We start from the raw sequence: 22,157 nt of genomic DNA, 5'->3' as shown, positions 1-22,157 counted from the left end.
AAATCTCCATGGGTCCACCCCCCCCCCCCCCCCCCCCCCCCCACCACCCCCATCTGCTCCATAAACCACTTTAGCTCCGGCAACCTCTCCAGCTTCCCACTGACCATGATGCACCGACCCCCCCACATCCGCAACTATTCATCCCGCCTTGAATGACACTCGCTTGTTGATCGGGATCGCGACCCCTCTAGTCTTAGGGTCCAGCCCCGGTGGAAAACCTCCGCAACCTATCCCTTCCTTAATCTGACCTGCTCAGCTACTCTAATGTGCATCTCCTGCAACATTGACATGTCCGCCTTCAGTCCCCTCAAATGCGCAAACACGTGTACACTCTTAACCGGCCTATTTAGCCCTCTTATGTTCTATGTGATCAGCCTGGTTGGGGGAGGGGGCTTCTCCCCCCCCCCCCACCCCCTCCGCCAATCAGTCATCACCTTTCTTGGGCCAGTCTCCAGCCCGCGCCCCACGCATCCACAGACCCGCCCCCAGGCAGCCTCCCTATTATCCCACAGCAAAGGTCCCTCCCCCGTCAGCAGAACATTTCCCCCCACCCCTCAGTAACAGCACTATACAAACAGCCCACTTCAACAGGCATAACATCTGCTCATCCTCCACTGAGCTTCCATGAGCTAGCCCGTCTAGCTAGCTTGGTGGCCCCCGCCCATGGCGCCAGACATTTTCCCACTTATTGTCCCCCCCCCCCCCCCCCCCCCCCCCCCCCGCAGTTCGGATACACATATGCAAACGAAAACAATCCCAACAATTGCCCAAAAGAAACACAATGAAAATTAAAAAGATCGAACATCTAACATTTACACCTCCATCCCCATCAGTGCAAATGCAAACTTTAACTCACACAGCTTATCCGCAGGCCCCAAATTGGTACAGAAGGAATTACAGATAACGTCCAAAAACAAAAACTTTTAAAACACTGCAGCAAAGTTCAGTCCAAATACCTCAGTCCACTACCAACCCTTTCCTTCTAGCGAAGTCCATCGCTTCCTCGGGCGACTCGAAATAGACATGTTGCTCTTCATGAGTGACCCAAAGACGGGCTGGATACAGCAGTCCGAACTTAATCTTCTTCTTGAAAAGGATCAATTTGATCTGATTAAACCCTGCTCTTCTCCTGGCCACATCCACGCTCAGATCCTGATATATACGCAGGATGCTGAACTCCGATTTACAGCTACGTGTCTGCCTGGCCCACCATAGGATACACTCCCTGTCCAGGTACCTGTGGAATCTCACCACCACTGCTCTCGGAGGGGGAGGGGGGGGGGGGTCACCTAGATGCGGCTTCCTCACTAACCCTATGTGCGCCCTGTCCACCTCCAAGGGTCGGGTGAACGCCCTCTTTTCCCCCGTAACTTTTCAAACATACCCAGTATTTATGCCCCTGCATCCTTTCCTTCGGATTCCTCCAAGAGATACAATATTCTCAGGTTCTGCCAGCAGGACCTGTTCTCTAGATCCTCCACCTTCTGCTGAAGCCTTTTCTGTTGGTCTCTCAACATCCTCACCTCCAACTCCACCACAGCTTGCTGTTCCTCCTGCTCAGTTAGTGCCTTCTCCACTTTCTGGATCGCCCGGTCTTGAGCCTCCAATCTGAGTTTCAGCCGTGCAATCGATTCCTTAATTGGGTCCAAACATTCCTGTTCCTGCTTGGCGAAGTCCTGTATAAGCTGCATCAGCTGCTCCATCGACCGCTGGGCCCTCGAGCCAGTTGTCTGCCAAGCTATCTCCTGCTGCAGCCTCAGCCCAAACCTTCTACATTCACCTATTTCTTCCTTTGCGAGCACTCCTGGCCCGCCTCTCCATGCACTGATGTAGGATTCCTCATCACAGTTGCATCCAACATCAATTTTCCAAAGCAGATCCGACAAAAATTGGGGAAAAATGTCCAAAGTTCCAGCCCAAGATGGAGCCATCAAATGTGCGACCTACTCCTTCATAGCTGCCGCAGGAAGTCTTATTTTCATTTACTTAAGCTGCTCGCGGAAAAATACTTTTCACTGTACCTGGGTACATGTGACAATAAACAAATCCAATCTAATCATCACGTCCTTGTGTCATTGTTTAATCTGTTACATATTTATTACAGATTTATTGAGCTGTGTTACGAAGTTTTGTGAATTGGAAATTCTTATCTGTGATTTACTGTTATTCTGCTCCCAAATTTTCAAATTGGATTTCTGATTTTGAGTCCAAATGGTTGAATGTAAATTATGAATAACAGTGATCCCAGCATTGCTCCCTGCAGGAACCCTATTCCCCACCTTTTGTCAGTCTCCGGACCTCCTCTTAATCTCTTCCCTCTGTCTTCTGCTTTGCAACCAGCTTGTCTTCCATAACAGAATGTCCAATCCACAAGGTGAACAAGATCAGGCCATGTGGAGTGAAAAGGAAGAGCCAGGCAGCAGAATGTTTGGAAAGACGGCTACAAACTCCCTAAAACTCTAATATCTGTTTTGTATTCGGCTTTCCGTCAATTCTGCTATGGCCTGACCTTCAATCGTAAGGAACTTTAAGTGGAAATAGCATAACCTCTAACACCACAAGGAAGGTAGAAGCTATAATTATCCCAGGATGTTAACTGTGTTTCACACTATCTCCTAGAGGGTCTGAGCTTCCGGGCTGCCAATAGACTGCTCCTTGACTGTTGTTAGTTGGTGTGAGGCAGAATGTTACCGACCTGATTAGGTAGAATCCTTATGTGTGGCTTAAAGTGTGTATGTGTGTGCTGTGTGCAACCTGATATCTGCACAGCCAGGTCCCATTTCTTTTGTAATAGCATACAGTATCTGCTGCTTTCCAGATCCTTTTCGTTCCTCTCACTATTGCCCTCGGTTAGTTCACAAATTCCTTGTGTATATCATCTTCGGAGACACCCAGTCTCCATCGAGAGTTCCATCTGTTTTGCAAACAGAAGCAATGGGATTGTTGCTGTCACAGGATCACTTCTGAAGTACCGTCAATGCACTGATCCAGATCTTCCCAGATCAATCCATAATTCCAGATTTTTACATGACTCCCGGAGTAGAAAACATTAACCCCTATGGACCTGATTCACACCAAACTACAGAGATGATCTAGAGATCAGTTTTCTTTGTATTCAAGCTTGTTCTTAATAATAACGGTATTGACCTTTTTAACCCGTCCTAACTTTTCAGTCGGTTCATTTATTGCAACCAGGGTCTCCCCTGTTCCAATGGACACATTTCCTGTATGCCCAGTTATTTCTTGAAGACAGCCCATGAATTAATTGTATATTATTTTCATCATGTTGCCACATCTCACGAACAAATGTTTAAATATTTCCTCCACACCCACGGGGGGGGGGGGCGGTATCTGTTTCAAGCCACAAGCAGAAAGGTCCAGTTTTCTGCTGGAGTTTGAATGAAATCAGCTTTCCAAATGATGGAGAGTTTCAGTCAATGAGGGAGATCCGGTCTCAGCCCCGCCCCACATTCTCTCCGATTGGTTGGAGGACCTGGCTGTTCTGCCTGATCCCATGTTCCCGCCCTCTCTTTCTACTGGTCGGCAGCTGCCGTCAATCACTATGCAGGCATTCAGACCGAGCGCATGCGCTGCTGGAGTTGGACACCAGTACGCAGGATCTGAGGTTCGTGCTTGCGCAGTGTCACTGATGACGCTGAAGACCGAGAGACGTTTTTTTTGTCCGGGAGAAGCGGAGGCGCCGTTAGGCGGTGGGTGGGAGGATTTGGAAACACTTTGTGGATCCGCAAACCCTTCACAATTATTGTCAGTTCCGTGGTTTGCAACTGCGGGGCTTCTCCCTCCCGGGAACAGGCCCCGGTTCACGGCCGCCATCCTGGTTCAGCGAGTGGAGGACGGTTCACATCGGGCGGGGGGCTGGATGGGAGGGGGGCTGGATGGGAGGGGGGAGGGGGGGGCTGGATGGGAGGGGGGAGGGGGGAGGGGGGGGGCTGGATGGGGGGGGGGAGGGGGGGCTGGATGGGAGGGGGGAGGGGGGAGGCTGGATGGGAGGGGGGAGGCTGGAGGGGGGAGGGGGGGGCTGGATGGGAGGGGGGAGGGGGGGCTGGATGGGAGGGGGGGGCTGGATGGGAGGGGGGAGCTGGATGGGAGGGGGGAGGGGGGGCTGGATGGGAGGGGGGAGGGGGGGCTGGATGGGAGGGGGGGGGCTGGATGGGAGGGGGAGGGGGGGGGCTGGATGGGAGGGGGGAGGGGGGGGCTGGATGGGAGGGGGAGGGGGGAGCTGGATGGGAGGGGGGAGCTGGATGGGAGGGGGGCTGGATGGGAGGGGGGCTGGATGGGAGGGGGAGGGGAGCTGGATGGGAGGGGGAGGGGTGCTGGATGGGAGGGGGAGGGGTGCTGGATAGGAGGGGGCTGGAGGGGAGGGGAGGGGGCTGAATGGGAAGGGGGAGGCGGCTGGATGGGAAGGGGGGGCTGGGGGGAGGGGGGCCTGGAGGGGGAGGGGGGGTTGGATGGGAGGTGGCTGGGGGGAGGGGGGCTGGAGGGGGAGGGGGGGTTGGATGGGAGGGGGAGGGGGGGCTGGATGGGATGGGGGAGGGGGGCTGGATGGGATGGGGGAGGGGGGCTGGATGGGAGGGGGGCTGGATGGGAAGGGGGTCTGGAGGGGAGGGGGGGCTGGAGGGGAGGTGGGGCTGGAGGGGAGGGGGGCTGGATGGGAAGGGGGGGCTGGAGGGGAGGGGGGGCTGGATGGGAGGGGGGGGCTGGATGGGAGGGGGGGCTGGATGGGAAGGGGGGGCTGGATGGGAGGGGGGGCTGGATGGGAGGGGGAGGGTGGGCTGGATGGGAGGGGGGGTTGGATGGGAGGGGGTGGGGGGGGTTGGATGGGAGGGGGTGGGGGGGTTGGATGGGAGGGGGTGGGGGGGGCTGGATGGGAGGGGGTGGGGGGGGCTGGATGGGTGAGTGAGGGGGAGGGGCGCTGGATGGGGAGTGGGGCTGGATGGGTGAGTGAGGGGGTGGGGGGCTTGATGGGGGAGTGAGGGGGTGGGGGGGCTTGATGGAGTGGGGGGAGGCTGGATGGGGGAGTGAGGGGGGCTGGATGGGGGAGTGGGGGGGGCTGGATGGGGGAGTGGGGGCGGCTGGATGGGGGAGTGGGGGGGGCTGGATGGGGGAGTGGGGGGCTGGGTGGAGGGGGCTGCGTGGGGGGGTGGAGGGGGCTGGATGGGGAGTAAAGGGGGGGCTGGATGGGGGAGTAAGGGGGGGCTGGATGGGGGAGTGGGGGGGGCAGGATTTGGGAGCGGGGGGGTAGGTGGGTGGGGGGGGGGCGGGATGAGGGAGTGGGCGGGCAGGATGAGGGAGTGGGCGGGCAGGATGGGGGAGCGGGGGGCAGGATGAGGGGGCGGGGTGGGGGCGGATGGGGGAGTTATGGGGGGCAGGATAGGAGGCTGGGGGAGGCAGGATGGGGAGTGGGGTGGCAGGTTGGGGGAACGTAGTGCAGGTGGGGGGGGCAAGAAATCAGAGGGGAAACTCAGCTGTTCCCTCAGAAGTCAGAAGTGAAGGAACTGGAGTTTTTGATATACCGATTTGCCTAGCAACACCATAACCAGATATTTATCTAAGATAAAGATAAGGATAAGGGCAGCACGGTAGCATGGTGGTTAGCATAAATGCTTCACAGCTCCAGGGTCCCAGGTTCGGTTCCCGGCTGGGTCACTGTCTGTGCGGAGTCTGCCCGTCCTTCCCGTGTGTGCGTGGGTTTCCTCCGGGTGCTCCGGTTTCCTCCCACAGTCCAAAGATGTGCGGGTTAGGTGGATTGGCCATGCTAAATTGCCCGTGGTGTCCTTAAAAAGTAAGGTTAAGGGGGGGGTTGTTGGGTTACGGGTATAGGATGGATACGTGGGGTTGAGTAGGGTGATCATTGTTCGGCACAACATCGAGGGCCGAAGGGCCTGTTCTGTGCTGTACTGTTCTATGTTCTATAAGTGGATGACAATAGAGCATAGAATTTCAGAAGTTTAAGCAAAGATGGTAAAAGTTTAAAAGGGAAGATGAGGATGAATTATACACTTAAAAGGTGAACTCGTGCAAGAAATGTCATTAAAGAGGATGTCTGCTGCTGCCAGACTGCTGGGTTTTCCCAGCACTTTCTGTGTTTAGCACATAAGAGACTGCTGGCCTCTTGTTTATGGTCTGGATAGCTCTGGGGGCAGGGGTGCTTGAGGTGTCCACCAGTATGGTTAATATGTTCCACAACAGTATGTATCTCAGGCTACAGAGTGTCTCATTGGCCCTGGTAAAACTATTCTGGTTTAGTTAGGAAGGTTCTCTTAACTCCTTGAGGCATTATTGCTGATTTTGGGCAGTTTTTGTTTGATTGGAATTGCATGTTCCAGAGAAACTAGAATTGTCTGTTCTGAATTTCTGTCCTAAACTTAGTGATGACTTTTGCAAACTCCATTTACAGGATATTAGAGGAGAGGATTTGCAGACGGGAAACTGAAACCAAACATCACATCAAGATCTGTCAGTCATTAGATTCATCACAACTTGAATATCATCAGACTCTGAAAGTGGAAGGAGACATGATTGTGGGAAAAAAATGGAAACATTATTGTGACTGGAAAAGCCCCGAGATACATACACACACCAAGTGAGAGTGTTCCAGTGATTGACTGTGGTAAGAGCTTTAACCTGTTACACATCCAGAATAAACATCACACCATTCAGTGGGGAGAAACCGTACACGTGCGTGTGGACGAGGATTCAACTGATTTTCCAAACTGGAGAGACACAAGGACACCCGCACTACGGAGAAAAGGTGGAAATGTGGGGACTGTGACAAGGGATTTATTTGCCCATCCCAGCTGGAAGCTCATCGACGCACTCACACTGGGGAGAGACCGTACACCTGTGCCGTGTGTGGGAGGGGATTCACTCTGTTGTCCAGCCTTGGGTTGCATCAGCGAGTTCACACTGACGAGAGACCTTTTAAATGTTACGATTGTGGGAAATGCTTTAAAATCTCACCGGATCTAATTAAACACCAGCTCATCCACACCGGTGAGAGACCGTTCGCTTGTTCTCAATGTGAGAAGAGATTCAGACAGTCATCTCACCTCATTCAACACCAGCGAGTTCACACCGGGGAGAGGCCATATACGTGCTCCGTGTGTGGGAAGGGATTCACTTCATCATCAAACCTGGTGACGCACCAACGGGTTCACACAGGGGAGAAGATATTCACCTGCTCTGTATGTGGGAAAGGGTTTTCTCAGTCCTCGAACCTGCTGACACACCAGCAAGTTCACACTGGGGAGAGGCCATTCACCTGCTCTGTATGTGAGAAGAGATTTGCACGATCGGCTCACTTGCTGACACACCAGCGAGTTCACAAGTGACTGCAGAGGTTGAATTCTAAAATTTAAAATACTAAATTTAATACTAAAAATTTGAACATGGTACTCAACTGATCCTGCTGTCATTTTCTCTTTGTATTAATTCTTGATGTTGGTTCCAGCATTCTGGATATCATTATGTGTAACATGGTCACCATTACTGAGACTAGTTTTATATTGGATAGATTCCGCAAGTTAACGTGCTGGAATTTCCACACATGTCACCGGAACACTCCTGGGCCTCTGGGTTACTAATCCAGTGACATTTCCACTCTGGCACCATCTCCCAGGGAGGTCTTGTGGCGCAGTGGGTACCGTCTCTGCCGCTGAGCTCCGGATTTGAGTCCCACCCCAGGACCTGATGACCAATGAAGGTGCTTTTATAATATGCCCGACCTGATTTGAGTATCAACCTGCAAAATCCTTTCAACACACGCTAGTGGCAGACAATAAGAGCAGGAGAGGCATGGTAGAACAGTGGTTAGCACTGTTGCTTTAGGGTCCCAGGTTTGATTCACGCTTGGGTCACTCTCTGCGGAGTCTGCACATTCTGCCTTGGTTTCCTCCGGGTGCTCTGGTTTCCTCCCACAAATCCCGCAAGACGGGCTTGTTCGGTGAATTAGACATTCTGAATTCTCCCTCGGTGTACCCAAACAGGCGCTGGAATGCGGCTACATGGGGATTTTCACAGTAACATCATTGCAGTGTTAATGTAAGCCCACTTGTGACAAAATAAAGATTATTATGATGGGGGGGGGGGGGGGGGTGTCGTCCCTCAAGCATAAGCATCTGGCAACAAACTAGTGACCTGTTCCAGAATAAAACTAGTTTTCGAACAGATGAAAGTCTGTCTTGTTCACTACCAGGTGCAGAAAGAGGATCAATAACAACCATCTCCCCATTATTAGATTATCAATTTATTATCCCCACGCTAGATGATCAAATGTAACTGTTAGTGGCAAAGTGACTAACTGTAAGTTCAAAGTGGCTTGATAATAGAAAAGAGAGGAATTCTGCAAGGATCTTATCTGGGACCCTGGTATTTGCACAATTCATTTTTAAAAAGAAAATACAGAACAGGTGGCTTCTAATTATCTGAAATTTACTGACTGCGCCAAATTGTAGTTAGAGAGCGTGCATGAAGGAGATTATGGAGTATTAATCAGATGAATAAAATCATGTATTAATAAAGATTGAACAGTCAATTGATAAAAGGTTGGATAGGTATGATCCCATTCTTTCAGAACAATATGCAGTGAGAGCGCTGAGAGTCCATTCAGACCTCAGAACATTTAACCGTCAACTGTGCCTTGGATTTGAGGAATCATCTGTAAGGCTGTGCTTATATTACATTCATAGTCCATCGACCAAGGCTTGGCTCATGGAGCCAGATGATCTGCTGTTTTACAACCACAGGGGTGTTATACCATGGAATGGTCCATTTATCTCGGAAAGATATCTGCATTTCCATTTTTGAATGGTAATTATTGCAGTTTTCTTGGGATGAGATTGGAAACAAGCACGGAGGTATGGGGAATCAACCCTGTGTTAATGTCATGACTGTTAACACAACTGTAAAGGGCTTTAGAGCTTTTTACTGTGGCTCAGGCTCTATGCAAAACATGTTGTAGTTTATGACTAGGATTGTAGTCAGTTGCCTCTAAGCAGTGAACATGTGGATACAATCACAATGCAGAAAGACTGTTCACCAGCTGTACATGGAATAGGATTCACTCGGTCATCACATTTACTGACACCAGCACCGTGTGTAAAAAGGCAAGTCAGCACCTCCAGCCCACTCTGCCAATGAAAATGATAATCTCTACTCGGCCCCAACTGCACTTTCCTGACTGTTCTCCATAACCCTTCAACCCATTACTAGTTAAAAATCTGTCTATCTCCTCCTTAAATTTCGTCAAGTGTTGTGGCATTCACTGCAGTTTGGGGTAGTGAATTCCACAGATTCATGACTCTGAGAGAAGTAATTCTGCTCATCTCTGTTTTAAATCCGCTGCTCCTTATCCTCAAACTACTTTGGCCACCTGTTACCTCTCCAGATTTAAATTTTATTATTTTTTAAAAATGTATTTTATTCCAAACTCAAACCAGCCACAATTACAAAGAACATCCAGACATACCATTATTATTATATTACCATTAATATTCACAGTTTGTGCAAATTCTTTCCATTTAATATCCCCCCCCTGTTGATAAACAATTCCTTACACATGGATAAGAACGGATACCATCTTGCACAGAACCTGTCTTCTGACCCCTTACGGCAAACTTAATCTTCTCCAAGCTCAGAAATTCCTGTACGTCCCCCAGCCATGTTGCCATCCTTGGAGATGCTGTCGATCGCCAATTCAACAGAATGCTCCGCCGGGCAATCACCACAAGGTAAAGACCACCACATTGTCCCCCTCCCACCACACCCCTGCAGCTCTGGCATTTCCGACACCCCGAATATCGGCGTTGGAGGACATAGTGTCACCCCAATCCCAGTATCTCCGAAAAGACTTCAAACACCACTCCCTTCCGCAAAACAACTCCAATTTCTCACACCCTGAGAACATATGGGCATGGTTTGGCAGCCTCCTCTCACAGCGAAAAGAAAAATCCACTCTTCCAGATGCTTGTCATATGCACCCTGTCAACCACCTTAAATTGAATAAGATTCATCCTTGCGCATGAGGAGGTCGCATTGACCCAGTGCAGGTCATCACTCCATATCCCCCATCTTGGGTCACTCCCCAGCTCCTCCTCCTGCCATTTTCCCTTAATTGTATTCACCAATACCGTCTCTTTCCCAACCATTCATAGATAGCCCCAATTCTTCTCTCTCCCCACATGTCTGGAATCAGCAGTTTTTCCAGAAGCGTATACTTTGGTAACAAAGGCAACCCTGGTGTAGTCCTTTCCATGGAATATCCTGCAGCTGTAGGTATTGGAACTCACTTCCCCTCGGCAACTAGAATTTCTCTCAAAACTCTGCCCATTCCACAAATCGCTTCTCTGGATAGAGGTCCCTCCCTACCTCGTTCCACTCCTTCCCCTCGCCACCTCTCACACATACCATCCACCCTGCCAGGCGCAAGCCTAGGATTCCCACACAACAGGGCCAGCACCGACTCCCGGCCCAGCTTCAAGCGCTTCCTCAGCTAGTTCAAATTCTTTATCAAAGGCAACACCACCGGGCGATTAGAATATTTCCCTGGGGCAAATGGGGTGGGGGGGGTTATGTTAACATGGCTCTCAGAGTCAACCCTTCACTGTATAACTTTTCAAACACGTGACCTGCGGCTGGGTTGCGTGCGGGTCTCAGGAGGGCTGCAGAGCGATCAGTTGTGGCGTTTCTGATCGCGGGAGAAGCACCCAACAGCTGCGACTGGCTTTTAGGTTGGGAATGCCAGCCCCAACTGCCAGCAACCGCAGTATTTTGCTTTGCCCCATCTGGTTGGCACCCAGATTATCCAATGGGTAATATAATGGTGTATTATATGTTTTCAATCTTCACAAATAAAACTTGTGGGAGTCCATGTGCTGTTTTAAAAAAAAGAGAACACAGTCCGCATGCATGCCCCCCTCAGGTGGATCTGGCAGTGCACAGGCCCGGTGCAAGGCAGAGCAGATTGCCACTTCCCGACATCAGTATGCTGTCCCAGTATCGTCTCCTCCTGACATCAGCACACTGGCCCAGTGCTGCCTCCTCCTGACATCAGCGTGCTGTCCCAGATCCATCTCCTCCTGACATCAGCACGCTGTCCCAGTGCCGCTCCTCCTGACATCGGCACGCTGTCCCAGTGCTGTCTCCTCCTGACCTCAGCACGCTGTCCCAGTGCCGCCGCCTCCTGACATCAGCACGCTGTCCCAGTGCTGTCTCCTGACATCACCACGCTGTCCCAGTGCCGCCTCCTCCTGACCTCAGCACGCTGTCCCAGTGCCGCCTCCTCCTGATATCAGCACGCTGTCCCAGTGCCGCTCCTCCTGACATCAGCACGCTGTCCCAGTGCCGTCTCCTGACATCACCACGCTGTCCCAGTGCCGCCTCCTCCTGACCTCAGCACGCTGTCCCAGTGCCGCCTCCTCCTGACATCAGCACGCTGTCCCAGTGCCGTCTCCTGACATCAGCACGCTGTCCCAGTGCCGTCTCCTGACATCACCACGCTGTCCCAGTGCCGCCTCCTCCTGACCTCAGCACGCTATCCCAGTGCCGCCTCCTCCTGATAACAGCACGCTGTCCCAGTGCCGCTCCTCCTGACATCAGCACGCTGTCCCAGTGCCCTCTCCTACTGACATCAGCACGCTGTCCCAGTGCCGCTCCTCCTGACCTCAGCACGCTGTCCCAGTGCCGCTCCTCCTGACATCAGCACGCTGTCCCAGTGCCGTCTCCTGACATCACCACGCTGTCCCAGTGCCGCCTCCTCCTGACCTCAGCACGCTTTCCCAGTGCTGTCTCACAGAATTTACATATTGGTGATCTCCTCCTGACATCACATCAACTCGCTGTCCCAGTGCCGTCTCCTCCTGACATCAGCTCGCTGTCCCAGTGCCGTCTCCTCCTGACATCAGCTCGCTGTCCCAGTGCCGTCTCCTCCTGACATCAGCTCGCTGTCCCAGTGCCGTCTCCTCCTGACATCAGCACGCTGTCCCAGTGCCGCTCATCCTGACATCGGCACGCTGTCCCAGTGCTGCCTCCTCCTGACATCAGCGTGCTGTCCCAGATCCATCTGCTCCTGACATCACATCAACACGCTGTCCCATGCTGTCCCAGTGCCGTCTCCTCCTCACATCAGCACGCTGCCCCAGAGCCGTCTCTTCCTGACATCAGAAAACTGTCCCAGTGGTGTCTCACAGAATTTACAGTACAGAAGGAGGCCGTTCAGCCCATCAAGTCTGCATCGGCTCTTGGAAAGAGCACCCTACCCAGGCCCACATCTCTACCCTATCCCTGTAACCCAATAACCCCACCCAACAGTAAGGGCCATTTTGGACACTAAGGGCAATTTATCATGGCCGATCCACCTAACCTGCACATCTTTGGACTGAGGGGGGAAACCGGAGCACCCGGAGGAAACCCACGCGTACACGGGGAGAACGTGCAGACTCCGCACAGACAGTGACCCAAGCTTGGAATCGAACCTGGGACCCTGGCGCTGTGAAGCAATTGTGCTAACCACTATGCTACCGTGCTGCCCAATAGATCATAGAATTTACAGTGCAGAAGGGGGCCATTCGGCCCATCGAGTCTGCACTGGCTCTTGGAAAGAGCACCCTACCGAAGGTCAGCACCTCCACCCTATCCCCATAACCCAGTCACCCAACCCAACACTAAGGGCAATTTTGGACACTAAGGGCAATTTATTATGGCCAATCCACCTAACCTGCACATCTTTGGACTGTGGGAGGAAACCGGAGCACCCGGAGGAAACCCATGCAGACACGGGGAGGATGTGCAGACTCCGCACAGACAGTGACCCAAGCCGGAATCGAACCTGGGACCCTGGAGCTGTGAAGCAATTGTGCTATCTACAATGCTACAGACATCAGCACGCTGCCCCAGTGTCGTCTCTTCCTGACATCAGAACACTGTCCCCGTGCCGTCTGCTCCTGACATCAGCGTGTTGTCCCAATGCCATCTCCTGACGTCAGCATCCTATCTCTGTACCATCTCCTGACATCAGCATGCTGTCCCAGTGCCGTATCCTCCTGGCCTCAGCACGCTGTTCCAGTGCCGCCTCCTCCTGACCTCAGCACGCTGTCCCAGTGCCGCCTCCTCCTGACATCAGCACACTGTCCCAGTGCCGTCTCCTCCTGACCTCAGCACGCTGTCCCAGTGCCACCTCCTCCTGACATCAGCACGCTGTCCCAGTGCCGTCTCCTGACGTCAGCACACTGTCCCAGTTCTGGCCTCCTCCTGACATCAGCGTGTTGTCCCAATGCCATCTCCTGACGTCAGTACGCTATCTCTGTGCCATCTCCTGACATCGGCGCACTGTCCCAGTGCCGTCTCTTCCTGACATCAGCACACTATCCCAGTGCCATCTCCTCCTGATGTCAGCACGCTGTCCCAGTGCCATCTCCTCCTGACTTCAGCATGCTGTCCCAGTGCTGTCTCCTCCTGACATCAGCACACTATCCCGTCTCATCCTGACGTCAGCGCGCTGTCCAGTGCCTTCTCTGGACGTCAGCACGCTGTCCCAGTGCCATCTCCTGACATCAGTACGCTGTCCCAGTGCCATCTCCTGACATCAGCACACTGACCCAGTGCCATCTCTTCCTGACATCAGGGCGATGTCCCACTGCCGTCTCATCCTGACATCAGCATGTTGTCCCAGTGTCGTCTCCTTCTGACGTCAGCACGCTGTCGCAGTGCCATCTCTTCCTGACATCAGGGCGATGTCCCACTGCCGTCTCCTCCTGACATCAGCACGCTGCCCCAGTGCCGTCTCCTCCTGACATCAGCACGCTGTCCCAGTGTCGTCTCCTTCTGACGTCAGCACGCTGTCGCAGTGCTGTCTCCTCCTGACATCAGCACACTATCCCGTCTCGCCCTGACGTCAGCGCGCTGTCCAGTGCCTTCTCTGGACGTCAGCACGCTGTCCCAGTGTCATCTCCTGACATCAGCACGCTGTCCCAGTGCCATTTCCTTCTGACGTCAGCACACTGACTCAGTGCCATCTCTTCCTGACATCAGGGGGATGTCCCACTGCCGTCTCATCCTGACATCAGCGTGTTGTCCCAGTGCTGTCTCCTCCTGACATCAGCACGCTGGCCCAGTGCCGTCTCCTCCTGACATCAACACGCTGTCCCAATGCCGTCTCCTGACATCAGCATGCTGTCCCAGTGCCGTTTCCTTCTGACGTCAGCACGCTGTCCCAATGGCGCCTCCTCCTGACATCTGCAGGCTGTCCCAATGCCTCTCCTGACGTCAGCAAGCTGTCCCTGTGCTGTCTCCTGATATCAGCACGCTGCCCCAATGCCATCTCTTCCTGACATCAGGATGCTGTCCCAGTGCCGTCTCCTCCTGACGTCAGCATGCTGTCCCAGTGCCCTCTCCTACTGACATCAGCACGCTGCCCCAATGCCATCTCTTCCTGACATCAGCATGCTGTCCCAGTGCCCTCTCCTACTGACATCAGCACGCTGTCCCAGTACCGTAGTCTCCTGACGTCAGTCCTCTGTCCACTGCCGTCTCCTGATGTCAGCACGCTGTCCCAGTGCCATATCCTGACGTCAGCATGCTATCCCAGTGCCGTCTCCTGACATCAGCACGCTGTCCCAGTGCTGTCTCCTCCTGACGTCAGCACGCTATCCGAGTGCCGTCTCCTGATGTCAGCACGCTGTCCCAGTGCCATATCCTGACGTCAGCATGCTATCCCACTGCCGTCTCCTGATGTCAGCACGCTGTACCAGTGCCATATCCTGACATCCGCATGCTATCCCAGTGCCGTCTCCTGACATCAGCACGCTGTCCCAGTGCTGTCTCCTCCTGACGTCAGCACGCTGTCCCAGTGCCGTCTCATCCTCACATCAGCACGCTGTCTGACGCCTAATGTCTTTTTTAAAGCGGCACAGTCTTTCCACCAGAAGTGGCATCAGGGGGTAGGCCACACGCCCGGCCCGTTCACTGTCATTATGCGACCCGTGCTTTGGCTGCAAAATCACGGAGGAGAGATTTCTCCTCAGCTGGCAGCAAGCAAGCAACAGGCGTGTGACAAGAACTGAAGATGGATTAGTTTGCAATAAAGAAAAGAGGGCCAGAGACACAAAGGATCTCACAACTGAATTACCTGGAGTGCTTACAGGAGAGTCCACAGCAGGGCAAAGCAGTGCTTGTGTGAGCTCCAGGCCCTCTGATGAACAACCCATTAAGAAGAAGCTAAAATCAGGAACACAGCAGTATAAAGATGATTTCGTGAGGTAAGGCTTTATTAATTGTGCCGATGCAAAACAGGATGCAAAGTTCATGTGTGTTATATGCAGGGAAATACTGGAAAACAAAAGATTAAAATCTTCAAAATCTCAAAGGCATTTGAAGACTTTGAGGACAAACCTCGGGATTTTTTTCTGAAGGATGCAGCGAGAACAAAAATCATCAACTGAAGTCCTCAACAGGAATGTAACATTGAATGAAAAGGCAAGTGAGATCATGAGGACCAAGCAGGCTCACTTGTCGCATTAAAGGCAAGTGAAAATGGTGGGTAGCAAAGTTCAAGTGGCGTGGGTTGCAAAGTTTGGGCCAGCATGGGTCCTGAAAATCAGCCAGCTGGCATGAATCCCGAAGGATGGCCGTTTGGGAAAGATGGGTCCTGTGAAAAAAACTAACAATTTGAAAAGAGTTTGAATCACTGCATTCTGAATGCTCATTGGAAACAAAACACTCGATTGGGGGAAATGATTGGTTTTATTGAATGTAAGAAACAAGGTATTTTTCAGACTTTGATCAACTCATTCAGTGCTGCTGGTAGCGGAGTTGAAAAGTAAAACTTTGTGCTTTGTTTTTCTTATTTGTGAGTCAGCGTCTGTGTGATTTTCTATATCTGTGAGTCCCTGTCCAGTGCCTTTCTCACTGAGTTAACCTTCTGTGGTCTGGTTCTGTTAGTTGTTTTAAGTTTCTTGATTTTCACAATTTTTTCAATTAAGGGGCAATTGTAGCATGGCCAATCCACCTACGATACACATCTTTGTGTGTGGGGTGAGACCCACGCAGACACCGGGAGAATGTGCAAACTTCACACGGACAGTGACCCAGGACCGGGATCGTACCCCAGTCCTTGGCGGCGTGAGCAGCAGTGCTAACACCAGCGCCACCCTGCTGTCCACAAAGTTGCTTCTTTCATGTGTGAATGTAGTATTGTGAATTAGGCTGAGTGAGAAGATGAATAAACAGTGATAAAATTGAGAATGTGAAGCAGGGAAGTATGTGAAGTAAGGGTTAATAGCCAGAAACAGAAAGAACCAGGTGGGACATCACAAATTAAACGAATATGTAAGAATATATTATTGAAGCCATTGCAGGATGTTCAAGGTAAGGGAGTGTGACTATAAGCCACACAACCTTGAGAAACAAGGCGGATGGCCGGATGATGAGATATGAAAGATGGAGGCCGCTTGCAATTATAACTACCATTTACCAATTAAGCTACTAGTTAGGCTAGAGCTGCTACATTATCATATGCCAATAGATAACTTCAAGGTTTGTAAAATCATGTATTGGAATTATTGTGATAACCAATGTAAGAGCCATTTATAAATCATGGCTGGACACCTGGTGTTTTGCTAAAATTGCTATACGCTTTTGTGCCACTAGATAACCGCAAAATGTCTATCTCAATGTCTGTAAGATTATGTATTGAAAATATATGACAATAACAAATTAATCATGTCATGTACTAAACATTTGATGAAAACAAGCTGTAATCTGTATTGGGGCCAGCTCAAGTGAATGTAAGAGACAACCCCTTAAAAAAACATATAAAGGAAAGGTGCTTTGAGCAAGACTTTGGCACTCTCAGAGAGGTGGTTCTTTGGAATACCTAGAGAGCAGCTCCGATCGCAATAAAGAATATTCTGAAGTACGGACGTGTTCGAGATTGTTTCTTCCGGACTGAGAAACAAGTGAATTAGATTCACATTCACATTTGGTGTCAGAAGTGGGATTTCAAAGAGTCTCCGCTGAGGCTGACGGCGTAAGCGACTGGTCGAGTTCGGGAGCGAAGGAGGAATTGGGCCACCACTGTGAGTAAAATTTTTGCCACTTTGGTATTCCCCTCCGCTGTACCGTCCGCGATTCGGCCCCGCTGCCAGTGCTCAGGGACGCTCCTACGAAATCCAGGTCAGTCCGGCGAACCCGTTTAAGGGAGGGAGTTGGCCCCTACAGTTATAGCCATGGACACAGTCAGGGACTAGTGTCGTAAGGAAGGGTGGTAGCCCTGGTAGTTAATAGCCACAACAGAGGTTTCGGCATTATCATGATCCTTGCTTTTGTTTAAAAGTGCCCCCGCGATAAGAGGCTTTAGAGGGTGCGTGATCAACCCTAAGTTAAAACTATAACAAGGACGTTATAACCTTGTAGTTAGATAGGCTTGCAGGCACGGATGAGCCTGCCTGAATTGGGCAACGGAGCAGGATAACTCCGTTTAAATTCAAGATTGAATAAAGTGGTCCAGGACCATTTCACCAAATTAACAATAATCGCAAGGATCATTAACTGCCAATAGTGTAGAGATGGGTAATACGTTAGATACAACCTCTGATAGTGGAAGCGCACTTCAAACCTTGTGTAAACAATATCCGGAATATTCCAAGCAACTGAGACAATTGTCAGGAGAATTGCATAAAAATTTAGAAGAAAAATGGCCACTGGGGGAAAACTAATGCATTAAAATTGGGTATAAAATTGACAGAAAAATGAATAGTTAAAACAGCCAAGGTCTTAAAAAAAGGAAGGCACATATGGGAAAAGAACCAAGTCATTAGGCTATCCGCCTTCAATCTGTTTATTAATCCATGTGAGTTTAAGCTTAAGTGAGATAGGGTGCTGTCCGGGACTGCGGAGTTCCCAAATCTTATCTCCCAGAATTCTGACATAGTAAACTGCTTTGTTACTGATATTCAGGCCTTTGTGTGAATATTTTCACCCCTAACATTTAGTGTAAGTTTGGAAGGATTTGCTGAGCTGGACGCCGCTCGAGCCGGTGGAAAAGGCGAGTAGTCAAACCTTTGACCGCCTAAAATTAGAATCACTTGGCAAGGCGGACAGACGGTGAGGTAACATCCAATAAATCTAGTATCAAGGCCAAATTAGTAAAAAAGTCAGTTTAAAAAATTTTTTTTTTGGTTTTTGAAGAGCAAAATACTCTGGTTAAAAAAAACAATGATCAAAGATGGGTGTGATTTCTGTGGAACAGAGAAAAATGGTGAGATACACAGAAGTAAAGATAAGACAAATAAAGTTAGAAGCACAAATGATAAATTCAACCTTCACACCATTTGGAAGACAGGCTGGTTAAAAGGAATTGAGCTCTAACTCCTTTAAACAAAGCAATCAAGCGGGTAAAGATAGTGTAAAGACTTCACAAAACTGCCAACAATTACGGCTAACAACTGTCCCGGAATGTCTCAAGGAGAAAAAAAAAAATCAAATTAAGTGAAGTCCAAAAGATCAGAAAGGGGCTAAAACACTCAATTAGTTTTGTTCAGGAATATCTGAGAATGACTAACCCCTCCACTCCCAGAACGAAAAAATGGGGAGGAAGATCAGTGCAAGGTTACGGTTGGAAACTTAAGAATGGATACATGTCGAGAATAACTTCAGATCGTTTCAAGCCGTCCAGATAAATTCAGCAGTAATTCAACTCATTTGAAATAAAAGAAAAATAAACATCCAGTAATGTCTCTTTCCAAAAACCGGTTAAATAACGAGCATTGAAAATTGAAAGAAAGGATGGGTAATGTCTAAGGTCACATAGTAGACGGAGATGGCACCATGCCAAGTTCTCCAACACTTTTGATCCTGTACAAAAATTTAACCATTTCAGCAAGCAGGTCATCTGCACAAAGAAATATACATCTCTAAGAAAAGCTAATGCCTCTAAAATTAATCAGTGGAAATTGACTTAAATGGAATGACACAGATAAAGTTTTCGAAGGAGAATGAAAAATGTTGTTCTGTATTTTAATTTTGTTCCATTTTAGACAAAGAGAGACAGACAGAGTTACGTAGAGAGAGTTACGTAGAGAGAGAGAGACTGATAGAGACAGCGAAAGTTGAGAGGGCGAAAGAGAGCGAGTCAGGGAGAGACAGAGAAGGGCAGGGGTAGTTAGATAAAGAGAAAGAGCGACAAGAGTTCCAGAGAGAGAGAGAGAGAGAGAGAGAGTTTTAGGCATTTAAACATTGTTCTGAACTATTCACTGTCTTTGTATTCAGACTTTGACTTCAGACCTTGACTTTTTACGAGCTGTGATTATTTGAAAGCTTCGGGTTGTCTGCGCATTGTCACTGAAGGGTAATTTTGATACACAGAGAATTTTGGTCAGGGTGCGAGATCACGTGTGTAGGAATAGGAATGTATTGGTTTTGTGGTGTTCAGCGGAGGTTGGGATGGTTGAAGTGCATGTGACAGGTGTGATCAAGCCGTGTTTCATTGGTTCAGGGTTGGAACTTCCCTGACACAGATAGTCTTCAGTAGGGTGAAACGAAACTGTCTCACAACGCAGATGTTTTAATTATGAGATTGCAGAATGACTTATAAACAACAGATGGGTAAATGAAATATGTCCATGAGTTTCAATAACATATTGTGTTCCTTGAAAAACTTGATAACGGGAATTTGGCAGCACTCCAACTTTTACTCCCAGCCATTTGAGTGAAAAATTAAAAACAAGTTTAGAGATGCAAATGGCATCATTCCAATTTATCCACCCACTATACGCCCCTTTTTGTCTCTGCAAGACAATTAACCCTTTCAACAAGCTTTTGTGTGTAATCCAGAAGATGTCTTGACACTCCCATGCGGGTTTGCCTGTGAACTCTGGCCTTTTAAATTCTGATAAAGTAATGAACAGTCCACACAGCTGAAGATGCATTTTAATTGGGACTTACAAATCTTAAGTTTTGAATTTTCACCCTCTTAACGACCCAGACCTAACCATGTTCACAGATGGAAGTGCTTCCATCGGTGAAAGGGGGGAGCGGTTATCAGGATATGCTATAATCAACCAGGGTGGGGAGACAGTAGAATCAGCAGCATTTGAGACTCCGTTTTCAGCACAGCAAGCAGAATTGTTCGCACTAATACGCGCATGCGCACTAGGAGCAGGCAAAAAGTAAATATTTATACAGACTCCAGATATGCTTTTGGAGTCATGATTTCGGACAATTATGGAAGAACAGAGGATTCTTAACATCCGCTGGCACCCCAATTCCCCATCAACAGCTAGTAACACCAGTTACTCCAAGCTCTTATGCTCCCAGAAAAGGTAGCAGTGATAAAGTGTACTGACCATACGAAAGGAAAAACTCCAGTAGATGAAGGAAATAGGCAGGCCGACCACCAAGCAAAAGAAGCCTCAAAGTCAAAGGCCATGGTAGCACCTACAATGATGAGCCAGACTAAAAGCTCAAAAGACAAGTCTCCCTCTAAAAAAGCCTATGCCGACCATTACTGACGTAATCCAGCTACAGGAGGACGCTCCTGCTAGCGATATAAAGTTATGGGAAGAATTGGGATGTACATATGATAAAGAAAGTAAGCTGTGGGTCACCCCAGCAGGGCAGACATGTATGCCCGATGCTTTGGCAGCCTGGGTGACCGAATGTGTACACTTTGCAACTCACTGTGGTGCTCGCGCTACAGGTGATATATTGTTAAAAACCTGGTGGCATCCCAGACTGCAGGAGATAGCCCAACGAATTAGCAATCGCTGCTTGATATGTCAGCAGTATAACCCTGGGAAGGCTGTCCCCTGCAAGCAGGGAAAAACACCATTGCCCGAGGGTCCCTTTGAGACCCTGCAACTGGACTACATTGAGTTGGAAAGATGTCAGTGTTATAAGCATGTATTAGTGATTGTTGATGTGTTTAGTAAATGGATAGAGGCCTATCCTACTGTAGATAATAAGGCTTCAACTGTAGTAAAAGTTCTTATGCGTGAAATTGTACCAAGATTTGGACTTCCATATTGTTTAAGCTCTGATAATGGACCTCACTTTGTGGGACAGATCAATAAAGAATTCTGCACTCAACTAGGAATTAAACAGCAGTTACACTGCACCTACAGACCCCAGGCAGCTGGGATCGTGGAAAGAGCTAACCAGACTTTGAAAACCAAACTTGCTAAGCTGCAAGCAGAGACTGGAGCCACCTGGCTCAAACTTTTACCTGTTGCACTTTTCCAGATCAGAACCACCCCTGCGGGAAAAACTCGATTGAGCCCCGCTGAAATCTTGTACGGAAGACCCCTTCGCACCCCCTGGGACTGTCATACATCCCGAGACATTCAGTTCCACCACATGACTACAGAAATGGCTAATTATATAATAGCCTTGACTAAAGTATTAAAGAGTCTCCACTTGCGAGTACGTGCCACGCAAGAGGAAGTGCCACCTTTAGTTAGCCCCAATATTGTACAACCGGGAGACCATGTGATGATCCGCAATTGGACACGGAAGGGGTTGGAACCACGTTGGGAAGGACCGTTCCAAGTTCTCCTAACCACCCCCATGGCAGTCAAAGTTGAAGGATGCAATGCGTGGATTCACACCCACCACTGTAAGCTAGTGAAGTTTTCGTGATTATTAACTTTCGTTTTCAAGTTCTAGGTACATGTGGCTGATCGTTCGACTACAGGATGAGGCTGCCTTTTGTCCTCACGATCCTCGCTAGCACACTACTGTGTGCGACCGCTCGAGACCGACGATGTAGACCCAGCTCAAGGATTTTGCGCCTTTATCGTAAGGACATGACTGCCAACAAAACCACAGATGAGACCTTGCAGACGACGACCACAGTAGAAAACAGCACCACCACCATTCATCAAGATGAACAGAAGCCTCGATCCCTGACCTGCGTTCGCTACGCTTACGGTGGGACTACCGGTGTACGAGGAAAAGGGATTACCGATGTACAAGGAAAAGCAGGCCACGAGTTCCTGCAGATAAGACTATCCATACTAAGACCATCCATACTAACCCGCCTACCAGGAGGAAGCGGGCAACACACCATGTGACTGCAAATTCATTCCTGTTTATGTCTTATACTTATGCAAAGAAATTGAATATCTCCTCTTGTTGGGTATGTACGC

The 22,157-nt window shown here is 49.9% G+C and overlaps 1 protein-coding gene and 1 long non-coding RNA gene across 2 annotated transcripts in view; one reads left to right on the top strand and one right to left on the bottom strand.

Annotated features, from left to right (window-relative positions):
* Window positions 1–22,157, bottom strand: part of LOC119967994 (zinc finger protein 850-like) — a 46,465-nt gene that overhangs the window by 15,767 nt on the left and 8,541 nt on the right. The gene's annotated exons all lie outside the window — the stretch shown is intronic.
* LOC119967824 lies at window positions 3,603–7,420 on the top strand. Its single transcript, XR_005461080.1, has 2 exons — window positions 3,603–3,710; window positions 6,419–7,420. It is a non-coding gene; the product is annotated as an uncharacterized LOC119967824 (long non-coding RNA).

This window comes from Scyliorhinus canicula, chromosome 6 (genome assembly GCF_902713615.1).
Source record: "Scyliorhinus canicula chromosome 6, sScyCan1.1, whole genome shotgun sequence".
In the NCBI taxonomy this organism is placed as follows: domain Eukaryota; kingdom Metazoa; phylum Chordata; class Chondrichthyes; order Carcharhiniformes; family Scyliorhinidae; genus Scyliorhinus; species Scyliorhinus canicula.
This window is presented reverse-complemented; position numbering and strand designations above follow the sequence as displayed.